Source organism: Carassius gibelio, chromosome B6, assembly GCF_023724105.1.
Source record: "Carassius gibelio isolate Cgi1373 ecotype wild population from Czech Republic chromosome B6, carGib1.2-hapl.c, whole genome shotgun sequence".
Taxonomy (NCBI): domain Eukaryota; kingdom Metazoa; phylum Chordata; class Actinopteri; order Cypriniformes; family Cyprinidae; genus Carassius; species Carassius gibelio.
This window is the reverse complement of record NC_068401.1, coordinates 23,757,416-23,776,338: the sequence shown is the minus strand read 5'-3', so window position 1 is coordinate 23,776,338 and position 18,923 is coordinate 23,757,416. Positions and strand designations below refer to the sequence as shown.

The window sequence follows — 18,923 nt, the reverse complement described above, 5'->3', positions numbered from 1 at the left end:
GATGAGTCGCACTGATAAATAATGAAGGAAAGAGCTGATTTACTGTAAGTGCTTCGGTTGTATCACTTTATGGATTTACATTCAGTTCAAAAGCATGCCTGATACTTTCATTTTCTCTCTCTCACATACACACTGTACCATAATAAAATGTTTGGGGTCGGAGAGATTTTGAGAGAGAGAGAGAGAAATGATAAATGATTTTTTTTTAAATCAGTAAAGACATAATAATTTGGTCAAAGGTGACAGTAAAAACACAAGATTTTTATTTTGAATAAATGCCATTCTTAATGCTATCTATTTATAACAATAAAAAATATTAAGCAGCACAAGTGTTTTTAATTTAAGAAGAAGAAGAAAGGAATAATAAGAAGAAATGTTTCTGAAGCAGTAAATCAGCATGTTAGAATGATTTCTGAAGGATCATGTGACACTGAAGACTGGAGTAATGATGCTGAAAATTCAGTACACTTACACAAATGTTGCAAGCTGGTCGGTAAATACCTTTATAGTGCATTTTCTTGTTTTCACCGCTAGATGCCAGCACTGTTTTTTCTTCTTTTATCTTTTCCTCAGCGGGGTTTCCCTCATATTTCCGTGACATCAGAGGTCACGAAGAGGCAATAATGATCTCCTAACAAACACTGAATTGCAGTAAACCAGTCAGCGTTTAAGCAGTGGAAAGTGCTGAAATGATTTATTTGTCTTGGAGTTGTAGGAAGACGCACGCGATCGTTTTCTCCAGGCGTTAAACAATGTGGACAAGGCCTTACAATAAGATTTTTAGTATAATTAGATTTTTTGAATATTTTTCCATAAATTGGGTTTAGTGGATGGATGCAAACGTTTGGTTCGTTCTAGTAGTACAAAGGACGTGTTATCTGTTTTCCCTTTTTTTTTTTTTTTTTTTTTTTTATAAATGAACAAAGGTTTGAACACTTTCCTTATTCGCAATAGCCTTACACTCCATTTAGATTTTCTGCAAGCTGATTATGTTTTATCGAAAAGCTGATTTTTATTGTGAAGGCTGTTCTTTGATTTAAAAAACAAAAACTAAAAAATATTAATGTGAAATCTTTCTCACTCTCAGTCAAAGTTCATTTAGCCTACTCTTTTTTATTGTTATTGGAGGAACGCTCTAGTTCCGGACTGAGAATTTCCAGCACCATGGACAGTCCCAAATTCACCCCAATTTCGAATAAGCACTTTGTAAAGTTCGTTTACTTTTCATAATTTGACAGGTTAAAATGTAGAATTTTACTGTTGCATTTTTTATTTTTTTTTTAGTTTTTTTTTTTATTATAGATCCAGATAACAATGTAATTGACCTGTCTAATTTAGTCCCAGCCGCTCTTAAGTTCACTGTCATGGATATCCTAAAGGTGGAAAAAGAAAACCGCACGTGTTGTGTTGTTTGACGTGGTTTGCGGATAGCGATCCGTGTGAACTGTGCCCTCCTCCCGGGCTTTTCTCGCGCAACACAGAAGCCGTTTCAGCATCTTGCACAGCGTCGCGCGCAGTGCGCGAGGGCCCCTCGCGGAGAGACAAGACGTCACTGCTGTCAGTTTGTGGCCGTTTGTCACATCGGTGGGTTTCATTTCGACTGAGATGCTGCTCAGAGCCGCAGCCTCCTCACAGAGCACCTCGTCTTCTCGTCTTTCGTTTCAAACAGCGACTACGGGTGAAGACAAAAACGGGAATGAATCACGGAAAGCGACAATCTAACGGCGGAAAGAAGGAGAAGACGTCGCCGGAATGACCCCCAACAAAGAAACGCGTTTCCTCGCGCAGCGCTCGTGAAGCTCATCCAAACAGATTCAAAGGCGCACAACCAACCGTCAATCATGCCGGTGCGACGAGGTCACGTCGCGCCACAGAACACGTTTCTCGGGATTATCATCCGCAAATTCGAGGGTCAAAGTGAGTGTCATCTTCCAGATGTTGCAGCAGCGTATGTTTATTTCATTGCCACAATATGAGCTGCATGTAGTGCGATTCAGCTATGGTTTATTGTTTAGTGTGATCCCCAAAAAGAGAATGTACCTTCACACACTGACCGCGAAACTTATTTTAGCCTTACTTTTACGTTTAAACTTAGAAATAAATAACGTTACTTTGAATTATTAGCGCTGTTCTATTACCGTGTCTCATTATTGACGTAAACATTGATTAGTTAAGTGGGAAAGCGTATTATATTTTGGATAGTGTTTGTACTCTTTCTCCATTAGTCGTCTGGGAGGAAACTGTCCATTATGTCACAGCTAACATCATGTCAGCATCTGAAAATGTCACCGTTTGTGTTGTGTTTGAGTGTTAATGTGTTTACTCACACTACCAGGGGCGTTCAGCTGAGGGGCCCAGTGTCCGCTGCCAAAATATCACTCTTCCATGACTTACTGTGTCTGCTGTTTTCTCTCAAATATAACTGTTAATAGAGAAGGAGAGTTTCTGGTCGACAAAACATTAAGAACATTTGTGTGACAAGACCACCTGCGTAAATGTTTTTTAAAAGGAACGTTACGGGTTCAGTTCATTTCAATCATTGTTGGTTACCACAATAATAATTTTGGAGAATAAAAAATCAAATCAAATAGAAGCATATTTTGTAAAAGCACTATACAGTACTGTACATCAATTCTTCTTTTAAAATATGAATTGTTAAGCTATTTATATTTTTTTTTTAGAGGAAAATGTTACTAAATGTGTTTTCAAAGTAAAATCATTTTTCAATCAACCTATTTTTTTTTTTTTTATTATTTTTATTGTGGCTGTAATTTTGCAATACTAAAGTGTACAAATTAGCCCAGTTCACTTCCATTGGAAGTGCCTCATAGTAAACTGGATTTTTGCTGTTTTAAAAAAAAGGAGAGACATGAGGTAATCAACATTATGCCTCAATTGCTTGATTGAGCTTTACTTATTCAACCCTAAATATTTCTTTAAATTGTTCTATAGTTTCACATTTTATAGATGCAATACAATTTCTTTCCATCAAGAATGCATGGACGGTTAATGATATTATTCACCTATATTTTATTACCGATATTATTCACCTACATTTTATATATATTGTCACGGGAGGAGCACAAGACAGACACAGTGGGCGTGGCGTCAGGCCTCGGAGAGGCTTTTATTAACAGAAATCATAAAACAAAGGGAATAAAAGTGGCCAAAGGGGGAAAGTGTCCAAAATAACAGGGAATCTGGTGTCCTCGTCGTGCTGCGGGATTTGTGTAGGTCGGGCAGTGTTCATCAAGGAAGGGTCCAGGCAAGGGGCGGAGTCCGGCGGCCGCACGCGCTCCCCTCCTTGGTCCGGGGCGCGAGGGGCGGCGGCTTCTCCTAGCGGCCGCGTCTCTCTCGTTGGCCGCGGCGCTGGTAGGGGATGGACGGCCCGGCATCCTGGCCCGTCGGCCGTGTATACGGGTGCGGTTCCCATCCGGATCGCGGGTCCGGCAGCTCACGTCTTGGTGGCGCGGGAGTCCCTCAACGCACCCTTCCTGGACCCACGAGGACACCAGTGTGCATGCACGGGGAAGAGACCGGTCTCCCGAGGAGAGGCGCGTTGGGCTTTTAAACAGCGGCGGGGATGAGGCTCCATTCACATCAGGTGTGCCCCATCACACGCCGCCAGCCCTGACTCGTCCAGCGCCCCTCCTCTCACACACCCACTCCAGTCGGGAGCCTGGTGAAGGGCGGCGATTTAGGACGGGGTGCCGGTGACAATCAGGGAGGAGGCAGCTGACCCGTCACATTCCCCCTCCCAAGCGACATCCCCGTCCCCAGAGCGCCACCCACACGGGAGTGCTACCATCCTCAACCAGACTCCAAACGGTCGGAGTGGGCGGGGATTCCTCTCCGGGCGGTCCTCCCTCTCGCAGCGCACCAGAACAGGGACAGAGAAACCGGGTTTTAGTGACAGCCTCAACCAACCAAAGGGTAAAATGACAATGGAAAAGTCACTTACCCCTTGTGTGGCTGGGAGGCTGTCCCCAGTTTTCCTCCGTCCCAGTCTGGGTTCTCACGAACGTTTGCAAGCGAGAGGGAGTGACGTCACCAGACGTTTCCCAACTGCGCTGTCTAGGCTCCGCCTGCCCGCATTCTCCACCAGTGTCACGGGAGGAGCACAAGACAGACACAGTGGGCGTGGCGTCAGGCCTCGGAGAGGCTTTTATTAACAGAAATCATAAAACAAAGGGAATAAAAGTGGCCAAAGGGGGAAAGTGTCCAAAATAACAGGGAATCTGGTGTCCTCGTCGTGCTGCGGGATTTGTGTAGGTCGGGCAGTGTTCATCAAGGAAGGGTCCAGGCAAGGGGCGGAGTCCGGCGGCCGCACGCGCTCCCCTCCTTGGTCCGGGGCGCGAGGGGCGGCGGCTTCTCCTAGCGGCCGCGTCTCTCTCGTTGGCCGCGGCGCTGGTAGGGGATGGACGGCCCGGCATCCTGGCCCGTCGGCCGTGTATACGGGTGCGGTTCCCATCCGGATCGCGGGTCCGGCAGCTCACGTCTTGGTGGCGCGGGAGTCCCTCAACGCACCCTTCCTGGACCCACGAGGACACCAGTGTGCATGCACGGGGAAGAGACCGGTCTCCTGAGGAGAGGCGCGTTGGGCTTTTAAACAGCGGCGGTAATGAGGCTCCACTTCCTTCAGGTGTGCCCCATCACACGCCGCCAGCCCTGACTCGTCCAGCGCCCCTCCTCTCACACACCCACTCCAGTCGGGAGCCTGGTGAAGGGCGGCGATTTAGGACGGGGTGCCGGTGACAATCAGGGAGGAGGCAGCTGACTCGTCACAATATATAATTTTTTTATTTGCTTATATGCTTATTGGTGTGAATAGTAGAAACCAAATATCTGTTAGTAATCAGATTGATGGCTCAGTTAGACTGAAAAGCCTTCATGTAAACACCTTAAATGATCTGAGTTAGATCCAAATGAAATGTCGATCGGATTGGAAGGAGTGGTGTAGATCTTTTCTAATCTGATTGAGAGGACATGTAAATCCTTGATCGGATTGAAAACCAAAACTGAAAAGTACTGCATATGTGCAATGGCACATAAATTTTGTACGCGTGAAGCATGGAAGGAGCTGTTGTTTTTGTAGAATCAAGTGTCATAAATGAGTGTCAAATTATTCAAAAATTCTCCTTCCACTCATCATCTGTGAAGTGTTGCAGAACAAAGTCCCATCAGTCCTCACTTCATACTCTCATTTACAGACGGCTTATTTGGGCGATTTTACTGCTTGATAAAAGCAGCACGGCACAAAGCTTCTTGTGCTCATTGTCTTCTAATTAGGTCCCAAAATAGATAAATTTTAAGACTGCTCTTTAAAAGCTAAGAAAAAAAGCAATGGTAGGAGAAGAGTATGTACAAACAGCTAGAAACTCTATGTTCATTCAGTGTGTGACTGTCAAAAAATCAAATTCAGTATTGAAGCTTGTGATATGTAAAACGTGCTCATCAACCCAATAACTTTATATAGAGTTCATGTAAATACTACGTTCAGATTCATAAAGCAGAATGATTTATTCCGATTACACAAAAAGCATCCATGTAAACATAGCAGTGACTCAAATTTACAACCCTACATTTGCTAATCTAAAGGTACACAAGTGCTCATTTTTTGATTATGATTTTTTATAAAAGCTTCAAAAATGATTTACTGTATCTTTTCACCTCCACTACATATATACACCTTTCTTTATAGCAAAAATTCTCTTTTCTGCCTGTTTCTACAGACAAGAGATTTGTCATAGCCAATGCACGTGTCCAGAACTGTGCCATCATCTACTGCAACGATGCCTTCTGTGAGATGACAGGGTTTTCCCGGCCGGACATCATGCAAAAGCCATGCACCTGCGACTTCCTGCATGGACAACTGACAAAGCGGCACGCTATTGCGCAGGTAGCACAGGCTCTTCTGGGCTCAGAGGAACGCAAAGTGGAGATTACCTACCACCGCAAGGACGGTGAGTATGTGAGCTTTATGTGTTAATAGTAGTTCAATGAACCTGAGAAAGTCTGTGGGTTATGTTTACTGAATGTTATGGTATTGGTTGAAAGGAAAAAAGCCCTTTGCCTAAACAAAAGGAAAATAATGTTTTACACAGAGTTGCAGAAAATATGCCATTGAACAATTATATTTAAGCTATTAAGCTGATGCACACCTTTGCTTGGTAACACTTTTTGTTAAATATTTCCAACTAGCCAATAGATTAAAGTTGGGGAGGGGCCATGAGTTGACTGACCAATGGCAGACAGGCAAAGTAAAACATGTTTGAAACCTGTTATTTTTTAAGTTCCATTTGATGATGGTAGTGGCATAGAAATTACACTCTTCAGCTTTAAATTTCACATTAATGATGTACTTTGATTTATCAGTCAAATTTCTGTCCTTTACACCAGGGGAAAACACTTTCCAATGTATATTTCTTTGTCACTGTAATGTATTTTGGGCTATATCACTTTTTTATTGAATTGTAACTTTATTTCCTTTTATACTGGTTTTCTAGGAATAAACCGATACTTCGGATATGGAATGTAAACAGAGAGAGAGAGAGAGAAAGAGTAAAAGGCAGAGAGTGTGTTTGAATTATTGCACAAGAAGTTAAAGTTAGCACTGAAATGACAGCTCTTATTGTCTTCGACAATTTTGCTTCATATCACAGAGAAACTGCAGAGAGCTGAGATCGTTTTTTTTTATTTTATTATTCTTTTTATCTTGTTCAGCTATGTAGTGAAAGACTTTTTGTCCTCAACAGAGGACATAGATTTTTTCTTTCTTGTAAAAGAATCACTATAAAACCCTTACACACATTAAACCCTGTAAATTACCGTAAAATTACCAGATTGTCTTTCCCCTGAATACAAAAACATGCTATTCAAATGAACGGTGGTGTTCTCGCTTTTTACTGTTAAGGGACCATTATAGCTGGTTGGCTTGGTTCATGGCTTTTAATGCTTTAACAAGACTTTATTGAGTGCCGAAGTTATGACAACACTTTGTAGGCCAAAACTCGGAAGTGGGTTAGCATTTTAGCACTTCCGGTTCCCTCGCCCTAAAGTCTGGGTTTTTTTAATGGGTTTTTGCTAAATCGCCTGAAATAAGATCTGTGGTTAACAAAGCCTCTAAATATTTTCACGTTTTGATCTATGACATAAAACACACCAGTTATAACCTGCTTGTGATTTTTTTAATTTTATTGTGTCTTAAAAATGGTGGTTACTAACAAGTTGCTAAAAGGGACTACATCCTTTGGCGGGGACTTTAGACGTCATTATGACAAACTGGAAATCTCTCACTAGCCCGCGTTTCAGCCTCACGTTCCCAGAGGTTTACCTTTTAGTTGATATACATAACAAAATTAGTATAAATATGGATCATGTAGGGACCATATATGGTTTAATTATAATACATTATAATAAGCATTTGTTGATGCTATTGGACAATTCTCTTACAATAATACGGGTTGTCCTACAAAGTGATGTCATAACTTCGGCACTCTATTCCTAAAGAAATTACAGAATATTTATTTTTGGGTGAACTAACCTTTTAATTTACACGAAAATGACAAATCATTCAAACACAATTGTAATTGCAAAATAATATACAAATGGTTACCACAGTGCTTGCAAAGACACTTTCTCCTCATCATATTTCATCATATTCTCCTCATCATATTTCCGTCCTTAGTTTTCATCTCTCAAGATTATTCTCTGGAGAACTACAATGGGAGACTCTATCTGTCAGGGCAAAAACATAATTTCTTCAGTGCGGAAGTCATAACCACAACTATTACATTCCATCTTAATTGAAAGTGTAAACTAGTAATTGTGAATCATACAAAAGGATATAATGCATTAGAGCCATCACAGATCATTCATGCCCTTTAAAAATTCAGTAGCAGTTTAAGAGCCTTTTAAATAGAATTCCTACCTGGAGTGAACATTCATATAATTCTGTCAGTCATGCTGCTCTGAGTATAAAATCAGCCGCAATTTATCTGACATCCCTTCTTCATTAAACTCCATGACTTCTCTTCATAGTTATGTCCCAGGGGGAACTTTGAGCTACTGTTTCTAGATTCTTTACTGTCAGATGAAATCTGTTGACTCTGTTCTGTATGTCTCTTAGACATCATATGAACTAATGGACATGTCATTGCGTTGGTTTCCACCCCAGAAACCACATATAAATTCATTTTTTTCTCTTTGAGGTGTAAATGAGGCTGCTCTCCTCTCACTGAGCACAGCACATTCTGGACCTGCTCTTTATAGTGATTTTAGTGGCTTCTACTGTGAATGCATTAAACTTTGAACGATGAGCAGGTGTGTGTGGAACAAAAGAGCTTTGTATCTTTGTCATTGTACAACATTTTTAAGCTACACTGTTTATTCTCATTTTATTTTAGAATATTATCTATGATATCTTATTCAACTCCTTAGACCCATGGTCAAGGCTCATTTACTCCATCAAAACCAAAACATAAACATGTTCTTTTTATAAACTGGATGACATTTAACATTCAAATGTATTCACTTTTAAACTAAACACAATCAGTATATAAAAAACAGACTCACAAAGTCACTTCATTTCACCTTCACTTATTCGTGGAAGAATGAAGCCTACTGAACTTGCTATATTCATCACACAGTATTAATGGAAATTCAGTTTTAAATGTCAAATTGTGAGTGTAAATGACATTTTGCTACTTTTATTGCATGAACACTTTAAACATATCAGCTAGTATAATTCTGTTTTAATAATTATCACTTATTCAGTTTAATATTTAAATGAAATAGTAATAAGAAATGGCAAATGTAAATCTGTTATTGAAATTGAATTAGCATTTTTATTTTGCGTAACATATTGCACATATGGGTGAATGTAAATTTAAATACTCAGATGCCATTGTGCATTACATTTCAAATTAAATTTAGCCAATCTACTTATGTTTATAACGCTGATCTGAAGGAAATATAATGCAACATAAAGAACGTTTTTAATCATATAGCCAAATCAAGCGTCCTATTCAACACAAAGTGTTTTTGATTAGAAGAGGGTTCTTTGCTGAAGAGGGTTGCTGCAAAGAACCACCGAATAGCCTTTAACAGTGTGTGGTTATATTAGAGCTTATTCAGTTACATTAGTCACACACCCACACACACACACACTGAATTGTGCCATACAAAGCTAGGTCCTCATGAGTATGGGTCATGCCTTATTTAGCATTTATATTGCAGTAGAATGTGATAGCCCTGCATAATTCTTCTGAGACTTCCTGTTCGAGAAGACACTGTTATCCTACACTGCTGGCTTGGCACATTGCTTGCTGCAAAGGATTTCATTCATTCAATAGGAATAAAATAAATAATACAATTCAGCTAAAGCCAATTCTTACATTTTTGCATTCAGCTTTGTATGTTTTCATGTTGCAGTGCATTACCCACAATCCTTCTCACTTCTGAGTGCTATATTTTTTACATTTGAAATGTTTTGTCAATTGTGGTTTCATCTCAAGTCCTTCATAAGCTGTTCTTGAGTATGTTATATTGAGAAGGTATCCCTAAAAATAGCAATAAGAAAATATAATACATTATTAAAAGTAAAAGTTATTAGCAGATCCGTTATGTACATTTACTGTAATTCTTAATTAACATATTGCAATAAATCTGCAAAGCATTGTATTTTTTGTTAATGTTGTATTGAAGTTATGAAGTGTGATCAAATATGAATTTTAGATGATGTTTAAGTTTTTGTTTGGGAGTGAATAACACCAGGCTCATGACAGTGTATATTGTCAGATAAGGAAATGTTTGGAAAAGAGTGACCCATGACTCTCTCTGTCTCTTATTCTTTGCGCTTTGCTTCGCTAATGAACATATGCTGTCATGTTGCCCTGCAGGCTTCTCTGTATGATTAATGAGCTGTGTTTATTAACACAGCTCCACCAATCAGTACACAGCTCCATGTACCAGTCATTTTAAAGACTGAACAAAACCTTGTCAAAGGCTGTATACAGTAGATGCTGTGAGTACAGAAATCAGGTGATGAATGGCAAATTATGACAGCCCTAAAATGTATAAGGTGGATGTATAATGTATTCTTACATTCAAAATTCACTTGCTTTAACATCTGGCTCAATTATTCTCTTCTTTCCAAAACTCTGTCTGTCTAACAAACATAATCTTCTGGATTTACTTTCTAATGAAATTGGAATTATTCACACTTGTGGCTCTGTATCTTGTTACCTAATTCTGTGAAAATGAAATCTGTCGATACAGATCCTCTTTCTATTATGAGCCGATTAAATGTTACAGTTTCACTTTGGCAGAGACAGAAGAGAGAGGAGGACACACACACACACACACACACACACACACACACACACACACAGAAAGAGATATTTATAGCTCTTGTGCATTTGGTAGGTATGATGTTTGGAGTCTCTGCTCAGGGGAACAGAGACACAGACTACACTGCTGTAATGTTAAGCCACAGCAATATAGCATAAACTATCATCCCTGGTCAATATTATTTTTAACCAAGAAAGTAAAATGCTTTGTCTGATTGTAAATGCTTTTAACACTCTGCAGAAGGAACAAGAATATCACAGATTTGTTTGAGGAAATGCTCAAAGTAATACCTACCAGACCGTAAACATATACTGTATATACACGTCCTGGCAGGCTACAAACCTTGTCTCATCACCATGAGTAGAATTAGAGAAGCACTGAGCAGATGAGTGTTAGAGCTCTGTAAAGAGATACAGATAGTCATTCTGAACCTATAAGCTCAACAGTCAAATGGAGATTGCGTTAACATGACTGGCCTCTACAAGACAACAGGCCACATTCATTCTAGTCTCAGGCACTAACAACATACTGAACATCATAGGGCAGCCTGAGTTAGGAGTTTGGGTGCATATCGCTTGTTATTTTGTATATAGAAGTAAATTGTTAGCTTAAGGAGCTTTTTCTATATGATCTAACCCTTGAATTCTGTTTTGTTGGTATAATGTAATGTATTTATTGATGGAAACTAATAATTTGATTGGAACAGGGCTCAGTGCTAGAGATTTTCACTGGCCCCACCAAAGAATAAATATATAGAGAGATAAATAAAATAGGTAATGTTTTCTTTGTTTTTACTCATGTAACTTATTCTAATACATAAGGTTGGCACCAACATTTTAGATACCAGTGAAATTTCATAATTCTAGACTTCAGTCTTCGATACTATAGCATAAAATAGTACGAGTCCAGACTCGAGACATTTTTCTGTCGTCTCGGACTTGTCTCGGACTCGTTGCATTTGCACTCGGACTTGTCTCGGACTTGGCCATTGGACTTGCCAAGTCTTTTAGTTGGTCTCGACCGAGTCCAGCAAAAAAATAAAATACAAAAATTCTCCTTCAAAACAAAACTACATTGGCATGATGTCGTGACTGAAAACGTGTGGAAAACGCTAGGCGCGCCACTCTCCTTATTTCCAAAGCACTGTGTAATCTGCGCTTGCGCTCCAGTGGCGTCTGCTGTTGCTGGGCAACCATGACCCGCTCTCCGTGAAGACGATGAAGTTTCAACAAAGAATAAATGGATTTCCAGCACTAAACATCGCTTGCAGTAGCTCTGTTAATAGATTCATTTCAAAATGGCTATCCTTGTACAACTATGATCATCTGTTTCTCCATCTTGCCTTAGCTTTCAGTATTGTTCCGGGAAAGGATGTGCATGACCAGCGGTGCAATTACTGCGACCTGAAAAGTTTAGATGTTTCTAATTGTGTTTTATTTACGTCTACACCTAGATAGCCTTAAACGTACCCTTTACAATAATGAAATACTAATTAGTAGTTGTTGTACAGTATAGGGGTTGCAAGACTATACTGATTTTCTACTAGTTGATTTTTTAAATAAAAAAATGCTTGAGTTACTTGACTACTCTTGGTTCATGCTATTGTAAATGAAAACACGTTAAATAGTTTTTGTTTTTACTTTGCACATGCTTTTTGATTATTACAAATAATAATGTAAATTTATTTTCTTAGAATAGGAGATATGCTGTCTCTTGCATCACATACATTATCAGTAGTTAAGTATGTGGTCTTGAAGTGGACCCTTTTTTTTCTCATTTGGACTTGGTCTTGACTTTGACTCGAAACTTTTGGACTTGGACTTGACTTGTACTCGAACCTCTTTGGACTCGGTCTTGACTCGGTCTCGACTAGTCCTGGACTTGGACTTGACTTGGACTCGACAAAGCTGGACTTGACTACAGCTTTAGTGTGCAATATAACATGTGTTCATGTTCATGTTATATATTTTTCACACAATTTACTTATCTGTATACCACATAAAAACAGGCTGATGACTTCCTTGTTCTATAAAGTCCCTCCTTCAGAAACACGTAAACACTTAGCGCAGAAACACTTAGCGCACGTTGCGCAGAAAGGTCACGCCTCTTACCATAACATGGAGATGCATGCGCTCAGTGTTATTGTAAACATGTCTTTAATTTTACCCTATCAATTTGAGCCAGAGAACATAGATGAAGAGGATAGAGTAGAACCTGTGCAAGCACGACTTTTGCAGGATGTTTCACAATGGTAAGCTGTTTATTTAGTACAATGATTCGCGTGGCTGCAGCTAAACCAGCATGTGGTTAAACAGTAAACAATATAATCAACAAATAATTTAAACTGATCATTACAAACACCAACAATCGATGGTGTCCGGTTGAATTACTACACTTTTTTTTTTTCAATTCGTTTTTTGGATTAGTTTCAATTACCATCTAGTTAACAAAGTTAAACAGCGTTGCCCTTTGTGTAATAAGCTACAGAAACTGTTAAACGCACCAACTTAAATAATAAAATACACTTACCATTTGTGGTCCATAAACAACGCCTTCTCCAGACAAAGAGGGAACTGCTCCATCTTTCAAGAATAATCTTTGTGCAAATCCGGCATTAAACTTATTGAGATTGAGGAAGCTGTCCTCAGCAAAATGTGCTGCACATAGTTTTACAAGTGGATTATAATTTCCGGGAACCACGTTAAACATAAATTGTAACCACTGATCTCTAAGTACAGCGTCCCTGGGAAGGCCAAACAAAGGTGATTGGACTCCGGGATGAAAATAACAGCATTTCGACGACATGACGACAAACACAATCTACTAACGCAACTGTTCCTCTCCTCAACAAGTACACACACCCTTTTTTGTGTATTCCTGTGGATGGAGGTTAGTCAAAAAACTGTACTAGTTACATCATTAAAGAAGGAAGTAGAGGGATGTAGTCCAAACTGGCCGTTCGATGTAGGCGACTTCTGTTAAATAAAATAAAATATCTCGCTTGGCATTAAACTTTGAGTTATATATATTGAGTTGTAACTATATGAGTTGTATAATTTTACAGATATTATTTATACTCTAACAACAACATTACACACTAACTAAAGTTTGAAACATGGGATCACGAAGAACGGGACCTTTATATTAAATATACAATAAATTAAATGTGACCACATGAAGCACAATTTTTAGGTTAACATTTTTTTCAATGTTGTCCCAAAACCTCCTGTTTACAAATTGACAGATTGCTACAATTAATTCTTAATTGAAATGTAATAACTTGGTCTTCCAATGAAATGTTAGACTTCTATCTGGTGACGTATGCTGGAACTTCTCAGATCATTTAGTCTGCATTTAGTCACACAAGGTCACTTTATGCTTCTGCACAGTCATGAAAAGATGAAGTGTAAATGCTTTTGAGATGCATTCCAAGGCTCATTCTCAAAATAATTTACACTAGACATTTAAGACATGCAATGAGTAAATGTACATAGGTCTTCACTTTAGTTAATGACAGAACTTTCTTGGGGTTGTGATTAGTTGTGTAGTCTTGGACATTCACTCTCACTCAGACAAACAAGTAAAACAACTCGCCTGATCATTTTGGGAAAAAGTAGGCATAAGCAGCACATAATGGGCCTTTCTGACATGTTGACCATCAGTTGTGTGAGTATGTTACAATGTTTTCTGTCTCATCTGTATTGCAGTAATAACCAACCTTTCACCTCCTCCTCAAAGACTGATCAGTTACAATGCTTTAACCAGTGTGTGTGTGTGTGAGTGTGTGTTTGCATTAGATAGCTGAGCTGGGAAATTGAGATTGCAGACAATGAATAATTCAGCCAGACAGTTTTCTCACCTTATACATTCAGGATACACTCATAAACGTAATGTACACCTTTTCACTAAACTCTAAAAAAAGTTATTTTTTGGTTCTTTAAATGTTTTTTACATGTAGCTCCATCTTGAAGAACCGTTTTAATACTGAAATGGTTCTTTGTGTCATAGTTTAGGGTTCTTTATTCCAGCCCTTTTGTTTTTCAAAACTGTACCTGTCAAAGCACCTCATTACTGAGTTTCTGGAGTTCAGTGATCCAACTAATGTTACGTAACATTAACGTTAACTGTCGACAAACTCTCAACAGGTAAATTATTTCATTCTTAAATTTACATACAAATGTAACTTTAAATTTGTATCTTGTTTTCAAACAATCATGTTTTTTTCTCTTTTTGGATCACATGTAAGTGTGAGCAGCTCTGGCTGAGGATATAGGCTACTCCTCTTCTCCACTTAAGCCCCGGTTATACTTTCCGTGTCCGCGAGTCCGCTAGTGTCCACTATGGTGCACGTGACATAAAAATTGTCAACAGCTAGTATGAGCGGAAGCTCTAAGCGGATGACCGCGTGCCTGGGCAATTGTTATCAAAAATACATTTTGGTCCAAAAATAGCAAAAACTACGACTTCTTGACTCGAGAATGAGTCAATCTTTTGTTCGTTATCTGGCTCGGCTCAGTGTTCATCTTCAGTTCTCTCTTCACAGCAGTTCAGTCAGTGTACTGTTTGAGTAAATGAATTACTCCGGGATATTGGTTTGTTTGAACTCAAAGGGAGTGTCAGCCCGATTAATACTTATGCGAACCGTTTCAAATGATTCAGTTCGATTCTGTGTACTGGTTGACGCAAATCCGGTTACATCGAATGATTCGTTCACGAACCGGATATCACTACACTTCAGTGTTTTGAAATCTCACAACAGACATGAAGAGAAGACAATGCTGAATAAAGTCGCAGTTTTTGGACCAAAATATATTTTTTTGATGCTTCAAAAAATTCTAACTGGCCCCCTGATGTCACATGGACTACTTTGATGATGTTTTTCTTACCTTTCTGGACATGGACAGTATGCCGTGCACACAGCTTCAATGGAGGGACTGAGAGCTCTCGGACTAAATCTAAAATATCTTAAACTGTGTTCCAAAGATAAACAGAGTTCTTACGGGTTTGGAATGACATGAGGGTGAGTCATTAATGACATAATTTTAAGTGAACAAACCCTTTAAATGCACAAAATTCCAGAATCATTTTAAATCATAAAGTTTATTGTTAAAGTGGTAAATACCCTGCCTCCATCACATAGGCCTATGTTTGTCACATCATCTTTTTATTTAGGCTATATACTGTATTCTATATACAGTACCAGTCAAAAGTCTGGACACACAAATGAGAAGTGTCTTTTGACTATACAGTACTATAATATTGCCTACACATAAAGAAAATTGGACAATATATCGGTATGTTTTTTTTTATTCCCTAATATCGGCATCTGCCCCCAAAAAACCCATATCGGTCGGACTCTATTTTTCACATAAACACAAACAAGCACATCGGCACATTTGTGCATAGTAATGGTGAACATCACTGAATGGATTGCTCATTCAGGAAAAATGTTACCGGTTTCATAAAGAAAAAGAGTACAGATAGAACGAATGGAGTGAAAGATTTTCTCTATTGTTTTGAAAAGGCATGATGGGTGAATGTGAATGCTTGGTGTGTGTGTGTGTGTGTGTGTGTGTGTGTGTGCTGGTGTGTAGGTGCGTATGGATTACTCTGTTTAAAGAAGTCTCCACAGGCTCTGTAGGTTTAATTATTGATAGTGGAAATTGAATCTAATGAAGTTTCCATCGTCTTGAAACAAGAACTGAGCTTAATACATTCTGTATGTTCATATACAGAAGAAAATGAACATGCACACTGCTTCAGAGCATTTCTAAGATTTATTCTACAGAAAAACAGATCATCACCCTTCTAATTAGAAAGCATATGACCTTAAGGTAGGACAAGGGAATATTGTTTTGGGAATAAATCTGAACCATGTGATTTGTCAGCCTTTATTAGAGTTTCTGCTTATAGTTGAGCTGCTTTTTCACCCAACATTTTTTGTAGTGAAACTGTAAATGCATTATTTTGGTCAAAGTTCTTACAGGAAAGCTCAACCTTTAAGGGGTGCATACTTAACATCTCAAGTAACACTGGAAATTAACACACAGACAGAGAAACTGAGGATTGTGTCTCCTTTAAGTGAAGGAAACAGCCAATGTGGCAGAGCTAAATAAAAAAAAAAAAAATTAAATAAAAACCTTTAAAAGCTCTTACCCCACACATTACATAGTTTACCTCAGGACAATTGCAACATGAGCATTACCTGAGCGGCATTTCTTTTAGTCTCATGGTGTGATGGTCGCCTGTTCGTTGCCGTTGCTGCTCAGGAACCTTGTAAGAGATTGATAGAAAATGGCATGATCAAAGCAATAAAAATGCTGATAAAATTGTACTACAATAAGAGTGCTGGTTCCACATGACAGTACTATTTCATCAAAGACAAAAAAAAACTAAAATCCTTTGAGAAAATTTTTTTCTCTGGCTGAACAAAAGTGTGGTTCTGATAACTGTGATTGTTCAGCTTGGAAAGTAAAAATGTCCAACTTTCTTACAAAACTTGTAACAATTGTGAACGTTCAAGCAAATAAGATTTACCAGTGAGTATGTTGGTCTCATTCACTAATAATTGCAGATTATTCGTATTTATTTCAATTCAATTATTTATTTTAAAAGGAGAACTTCTCATTAAAACATTCTATTTCATAACACATCCATACATGCACACAAATTTGTTGTTAACCTCGCTGTAATGCTAATTAATTTGGAGTATTCTAAATGAGCTACCATAACTGACATTAAACACACCCAAAATTAAAAAGGAGTTTCCCCACAGCCTTTCATTGCTCAGCAAAATTCAAATTAATTTTAGAACAAGAGTTACTGATGAATCATGATTTGTTCATGAAAATGTTTGTATGCAGATATCACACACAAATTTGTGCATGCACATGGTTAGTGTTACGGAGTAATCATAGCATGAAGCGTATGGATCCATCTGCAAAGCTTTATTTAAAGATGTGGTCATGAAACAGGCTAGAGTCAGACAAAGGCACACAGGTATATCGAGGGCAAGACAAGAGCAGTTAGTTAAACAGGAGTTTGTCAATCGACGTGGACATAATCCAAAGGGCGAAGCAAATGGGTAATCCACAAACAGGCAATAGTACAGGCGAGGTGCAAACCAAGTCCAACTGACAAGATATAGATATATTGAAGACAGGCAGATAATCAGGTAACAGGCAATCTCGGTCAGGGATCGGAATTGGCCCGGATCATAGACCGGAATATTTTGAGCCGATCCATTTAATAACGTACTGTGCATTATTTTAGTAATTTTAGTAATTCCCGCAGGTTTAACACTTACACCAAAAGCGTGCACCCCACCACTGATCTATATTAGTGTCTATATTTAGATCTATATTTATCCTCGCTCTCTTCTCTCCGATGACACCTTCTCTCTCACACACATCTCATTCACACCACTTAAATAGTGCTTGTACTGTGCATTATTTTAAAAATTCCCGCAGGTTTAACACTTACACCAAAAGTGTGCACACCACCACTGATCTGTATTAGTGGAGTGTACAAGCCGCGCTCAGTCTCAAACAGCATGTGAGCCATAAATACCAAAGTAAGTGTCTTACTGCTCTAAAATGTTCAAATACATACAAAATTATGTAAAAATTCCCGTCTCGGCGAGTGTACAGTTAAACAGGCAGTTTTGGTAAGTTAAATAGTTGATAGTGATGTTTCATTCATGAACAAATCATTATTTTTGAACAAATCTTTTAGGTGAATGAATCGTTGTTGTAATCCATTGACCCATATTTCTTGTTCAATTAAATTCTTCCCTCCATAACACAGTGGCGTTATTAGCACTGCATGCTCAGATCAGTGAACCAGGTAGCTCTGTGAACTGTTTCTTCCTGTCAAAGAGTGACTAAACCTCGAGCAAATAGCCTTTGAGTATGAGATGTGACGGAGCATGTGATTTGTTGAATAAAGTGAACGAATACGCACACCTTAACTGAATGAGTTTCATTTGAGTCTGAACGAGATAGAGAAATCTTCACATTCATGAACAAAATTACTTAACTTGTATATGTCATTCATGAACGAGTTGAATGAACAGCTACATCTCAATTTGTGAATGGAATAACTGAACTGGTACACATCTCATTCGTGAACGAAATGAATGAGAGTATACCTGGTCAGTCTGCCATTTAGCATGTCAGTATCGATCAGCAGAAAGCAGATGCAAAGCTCAGTTATAGGTACTTTGCACGCTTGTTTAATTTATATTTAGCACACTGTACAGAACATAACTCCACGTTTAATCCCCGATTTATGAATGTGTAACTTTTTGACCAAACAATTAAAATGTTAATTAAGAAAGAAAACCTTGTGCTTTGGTCATCTGAAAAACGTTAGACTTTATTTATTTATGAGAATATGCACACATTTTAATAAAGCCAAATCAGTTTTTGTAACAAGTGAATACATTTTATCACAATTTCAACATCCAGTTCAGCACATCAACCACAAACCTCTGAATTATAATTGATGATCAGCTGATGTTCTCAGACCACATTACTAAAACAGCCCGGTCCTAGAGATTTGCTTTATTCAAC

General features: G+C 38.6%; 1 pseudogene; it reads left to right on the top strand.

The window, feature by feature from the left end:
• Nucleotides 1–1,505: 1,505 nt before the first annotated feature.
• LOC127959775 (potassium voltage-gated channel subfamily H member 7-like) overlaps nt 1,506–18,923 on the top strand; it is a 59,880-nt pseudogene continuing 42,462 nt past the window's right edge.